Genomic DNA, 6,000 nt, shown 5'->3' on the forward strand with positions numbered 1-6,000 from the left:
GGGATAGACAATAACCAAAATAAAAGAAGTGCACTATATAGCATATGGTGACGATGAATTCTGATAAAAAATGAAGTAGGGAAGTGCTGTTGGGGATAGGTTGTAATAATTCCTACCAATGGGAAGTGGGTTGACTGAGGAGCGAATTGAAGAGAAAGTGCCCCGTGGGTAGCAGAGACCCTTCTGCTGCCTTCGCTTTCGGGATCTGCCTGCCAGCAGAGAACATTTGTTTCCACTTGTTTTCGGCCACGTGTAAACCTTAAAGGCCCAGTGGTGTGGGTAGCACTCCCTGTGGTGATCCAGTGTCCTCCGTGACTTGACTGGATGAGTCTCCAGGGGAACTGGGGATCCTACATCTAGAGCCAGATTCTCTGTATTAGCTTTGTCAGTTTTCTTATTTTTTAAAATTTTTATAAAGTATTTATTTATTTGGCTGCACCGGATCTTAGCTGTGGCACACGGGATCTTTGTTGCAGCATGCGGGATCTTTTTTTTCAGTTGCGGCATGTTGGATATTCAGTTGCGGCATGTGCGATCTAGCTCCCTGATCAGGGATCGAACCTGGGCCCCCTGCATAGGCAGCGTGGAGTCTTAGCCACTGGACCACCAGGGAAGTCCCTATCAGTTTTAAAAGTGATGTTTTGGTCTCCACATGCGGATCCTTTAATTTCTTCGTTGTTTTAGAACACTGGCAGGGAAACGGGATGCTATTTGTTGGTGTTCCAATCAACTCCCCCAGTGTTTTTGTATATGGGTTTTTGATGCATTTCTTCCCTTCTGAATGTGAGTCCTCCAGGGCAGGAAGGATATTGGCCTTTTCCTCTGCCTGGGATATCCCTACTGTGCCTAGGATAGTACTTGGCACAAAGAATGTACTCCATAAATCTTTATTTACTAGATAAGTTTCATGTAAAGTACAGTAGCCACTGAGTTTTGGTTGTGGATTCATCGGAAGCTTACTGTGCTATAGGTCAAATGAACTGTAAGAGCAAAGGCATTTTTTTGTCTGAAGCTGCCCCTATTAACCCATAACTTATTTAAAGGTATAATAATACTTTCCATGGAACATATTTAAAACAAACCCTTAGACATTATGAAATCTTTTCTAAAAAGCAGGATATTAGGTGATTTTTTTTTCACACAACTCATGTTAACTTGACAGCTCCCACAATTAACATTGTAATTCACTTGTGAAGCCCAAGGTGAGTCAGTATTTAAGGTTTCTACCATCATAGCATTGAATATAGCTTGGAATGTAAAATAGTATATGTGATATTTCAAGAGCTTCAGATATTTGACAACCAGTTATGTAGCAGACATGATGCAACTACTGTATACACACACAACACATTGTGCTGGACACGGGCTTACACAGAGATAAATGACATACACCCTCAACCAGTGAGCTCCTAGGGACTAGGGTTATGAAATAATATTAGGGCTTATATGTAGCTAGCACTATCTTAAAGGCTTTTTTTTTTTTTTTAACACATTTAATCCAACAACCTGGTAATTTAGCTGCTGTAACATTCCCCACATTTTACTGAACATGTAGCAAGCAGCCTTGGGAGATATACTGTCTCCCTCTGGAGCAAAGAGCAGTTTCCCTGAACTCAGGGTTCCTCTCCTGTAACCACACTGCATGTGCAGGTTTTTGCATCTCCCTGTGGGAACCGGGGCTCAAGGAACCAGTGTAATACATGCTGATACTCTGGCTACTGCAGTTGTCTTCAGTAATAGATTGTCATTCGTTTCTGACCCAGGAGTTTCGTGTATTCTGCCAGCATCTATGAAAGTATGGCAGGCTAACTTGCCAGTTTGCAAGTAGGGCAACATCTCAGACCCCTCCCAGTTCTTGATGCTCATGAAGGGGGAAGTTGAAAGACAAATGGTTCAAGAACTTGCCCAAAGTCACTCTGCCAGTAAGTGGAGGAGGTGCGATCCAAACTCTTGCAGTCTAGGGAAGCTGATGAGCTTACTTCAGGCATATGTCGTTGGAGGTGCCTTGGGCCATCTAACTGGTGCTGTATCCAGCAGTAGACCTTTGATCATATATGGAGGAACCCAGAACGTAGATTCACATTTGGGAACCAGTCATATTAATGTTGTTGCCAAGATGATGAAGTGGGGATTGAATGGATGGATTCCTCTAAAATCTTGGTTATGGAGAGACAGAGATAGCTTGAATGCTAGAGAAGGACCTAGAGGAAAAATCACTTATTTATGAATTTTTAACTTGAGACAGACCTGAACATGTAAAAATATTTTTGGAAAAGAACCACTAGCGGGATGAGGCTGAAGGTAGAGGAGAGGAAAGTTGGTGGAGTCAGTGCGCTAAGGAAATGGAAACTGATGAAACCCAGATCATACATTTTCCACTGAGCGGGGAAGGAAGGAGGGAAAGATAGGTAAGGTGTGCTGATAGGTGTGTAGATATCTGGATGGTGTAGGGAGTTGAGGGAGTCCTTCTCTAGAATTGGCCAGATCACTGCTAAGAGGAATGAGGAAGGTATTGGGGTGGGGCTTCAGGAGAACAGTGTAGGTTAGAGCGAGGAACAGAAGATGGAGCTGTCTGTAGAGCATTGACTCTCCTATGTTTGGCCCAATGCCTTGCACATAGTAGGTGAAATTAAATGAATGGAATTAATGAGTAGACACATGTACAGGGATTCTTAGGCAATGTACTGAGGTGCTGGTTGAGGTTGAGGACCACCTTTCTGCAGAGGCTAGTTTCTGAGATGCTGAGTTAGATGGAGTTATGGCCAGGGAACAGTCTCCTATTTGGTGACTGCCTGCAGCCGCTAAGTGGGTAGCACCCAGCCCACGTGCTGAGAGATAGCAAGACAGTCAATCCTGGGCCCCAGGCAGGGCCAAAGTGGGGATCAGCTGGGATGGGGAAGGAATAGTACAGCTTGAGTTCTCCCCTTTGACCACTAGGGATGCGAAGAGGTTGAAGCCTGGTCATGCCTGGATTCTAAGCATATTATAGAGCAAACAAGAATGATTTGTCATGATGTGCTCTGAGAATAAATTCAATGATATGGCCTCGTTCCAAATGGGATCAGTTTTTATTTTTAATGTATTTATAGAATTGAGGTTCAGGCTTCCAAGGGAATGAGATAAAGGGATAGAGGTCAATAAAGGGGGTGAGAAATACAGCTCAAAATGAGCCAAGGGGCATTCCATTTTAGAAGAAATGTGTCTGTGACCAGCCAGAAAATGATGATAATGGTTGTAAAGAGAAGACAGTCATGAGAGAAAGATTTTAAGTAACTTTCCATTACTTGGCAATGTTTTTGATTTGGCTACAGCTGACACCAAGAGGTGAGGGAGAAAGCCAGCCCATAATTCTAAAACTAAATTAAAACTGCTCCTGAGGCATCTGAAGATTTTGATTTTGGAGAATAATTGGTTTTTGTTTCAGTTCACACAAGTCAGCAGGCAGGGTGAAAAAAGCACTGACCTGCAGGAAAGTATTAACCTTCCAAGCAGTGGGTCTTGGTTTCCATAAGTGCAGTGTAGGGAAAAAACTCTACAAACCTTCTGTATCTAAGCTGAATGGGTGCTGTACAGTTTAAATGTGCAGGAACCTCCACCCACACGCATTTGGCAGGTGTCCAAGGATACAGCAGCTCATGGTCTTGACTTGCAGTGAAGGACAGAGTGATAGTACATCTCAAGACAGCTATTTGTAGGACACTAGTGTATGTCGTTTTCTTTAACTATCATCTACTCGTGGTGTTTGGGAGCTCTGCCATTTATTTCAACATTAAATTACAGGTTTTTAAAACTAGACCACTGTGCCTGACCATCCAGTGGTTTCCTATTACTCACCTGTCACTGCTTAGGAAAGTCATCCGAGGAAATGTAATGAGATCACTGGGGCAACCCCTTTTCCAGGCTAATTATTCCAGCACTCTGTATTTCATTGTTATTTTTAGCTTACTAACATTAGCTTTTTTTCTTCCTAGGGAGACTTGAGTCCACTCAATTTCCCTAACTGTCAAAGATGCAAATTGAAATTTTATTTATTTTTTCTTATTTCCTCGGAAACTATAACCCTCACGTCCAGCCCCATTTTCTCTTTTCTCCTTTTTTTGATTTTCTTACAGAGCAGGGATGAAATCTGATCACTGCAAGATGACATTGCAAGAGCAGGCTGGACACATTTTCAAGTGGCCAGGCTTTTGCAGGGGAAGGCTGCTGGGAAGGGTGGCTTCCATTCATTCAGTGGGGCAACAGCTCTGAACTCTTCTTCCTGCTCTGGCCCTGACACCTCTCCAATCTATTCTCAGTCCAGCAGCCAGGGTGATCCTGGTAAGAAATCAGTGGATCATAAGAGTCCTCTCCCCCAAACCCTACCCCATCTGTCCCCGCCATTCCTTCCTCTCTTCATTATTTTCCCTCCTTCACTCTGCTTCCCCCTGGGACTTTCTTACCGTCCCTCAAACACACCAGGAATGCTCCTGCCTGAGGGCTTAGCCCTTGCTATTTCCTCTTCTTAGAATTCCCTTTCCCCAAATTCATATTTTTTTCACAAGGAATGTGAATAGTTTTATTTTTGTAAATGTATTAAAAAATTTTTATTTTATGTGGAGCCTAGAATTTGAAAAAGAATAGATACATGTATATGTATAACGGAATCATATTGTTTGCTGTCTCTCATCCTCAAAGCCTTTACTCACCGAGGCCATCCTTGACCGTTCTGTTCTTAAATTGCAAGCCCCTCCTCCAACCCTCACCTGGAAATCCCTCTTTGCTGTCCCTGTGTTCCTTGTCTCCACAGCACTTGTCACCAACTATCACTACATGCATTTCTTTTTCATTTTTTCATGTCTGTTTCTCCCCACCAGCATATAAACTCCAAGAAGACAAAACAGTTTGTGTATTTTGTTTATTGCCGTGTCCCTACCACTTAGAAGAGAGCCTTGAATGAATCGGTAAGTATGTTGCCTAACTAGTGACATGTTTCAGGAAGCCTAGTAACATTTTATAAGGTCATCCCTTAATACTGCCTGGAATCTCCCTTCTCTTGGTGTGCCAGTGGTATCCTTCCACAAATGGAAACCACAAATGCCCATAACCATCCAGAAAAGAGACGCAGAAGAAACACAGAAGCACAGTGGATTGTTAACGTATGTCTATGTTTCTGAACACTTGGAAAATAGGTCATTCATAGTTTTTCCCATATAGTTAAGAACTCTATTAGCACCATTAGCAAGTTATTGGCAGTGAGTTGGAACTAAGTATGTGTGTCATAATCTTTCCCCAAATAAAGGGTACAATTTTACTAGCTCTGAAAGATGTCTTTGACTGAATTTGTTCAACTTGGCTTTATTTTTTGCAGAAGTGATTTCTCTGTATCAGGGATCAATTTTTCAACTCATTCAATATTTATTAAGCATCTTCTATTCCAAGCAACAATATCATGCACTGTGTTGTAGTTATTTCATTTATTAACTTCTGTTAGCAGTCTTGTATTGGGGTATTTGGTTTCTGCTGAGCCAGGCCCTTGGTAAAGATGTTATTTTCCCTTTTAAGAATCCCCAGGAGGTTACACCTGTTAAAAACAAGACAACAGGCCCAAAATGGAGCTGCTTATGCTAAGCCCCACATCATCAAACTGAGACTTGACTTAATTACAGTTTTAGCTTTCCCGGAAATGGAATCTTTTTTTTTTTAATTTTTAAATTTTTGTCTGCATTGGGTCTTCGTTGCTGCATGTGGGCTTTCTCTAGTTGCGGCGAGCGGGGGCTACTCTTCGTTGTGGTGCACGGGCTTCTCATTGCAGTGGCTTCTCTTGCTGCGGAGCATGGGCTGTAGGCATGCAGGCTTCAGTAGTTGCAGCACACAGGCTCAGTAGTTGCGGCACACAGGCCCAGAGCGCACGGGCTTCAGTAGTTGCAGCTTGCGGGCTCAGTAGTTGTGGCGTGTGGGCTCTAGAGTGTGTGGGCTCTAGGATGCATGGGCTTCAGTAGTTGTGGCATGTGGGCTCAGTAG

At 43.0% G+C, this 6,000-nt stretch overlaps 1 long non-coding RNA gene across 1 annotated transcript in view; it reads left to right on the plus strand.

The window, feature by feature from the left end:
- Positions 1 to 5,284, plus strand: part of LOC129392828 (uncharacterized) — a 46,781-nt gene extending 41,497 nt beyond the window's left edge. The window contains exon 3 of the long non-coding RNA XR_008619444.1: positions 4,854 to 5,284. This is a non-coding gene — a long non-coding RNA (uncharacterized lncRNA). The remainder of the gene's footprint in view (positions 1 to 4,853) is intronic.
- The last annotated feature ends 716 nt before the right edge of the window (positions 5,285 to 6,000 follow it).

Source organism: Physeter macrocephalus, chromosome 15 (genome assembly GCF_002837175.3).
Source record: "Physeter macrocephalus isolate SW-GA chromosome 15, ASM283717v5, whole genome shotgun sequence".
Lineage (NCBI taxonomy): Eukaryota > Metazoa > Chordata > Mammalia > Artiodactyla > Physeteridae > Physeter > Physeter macrocephalus.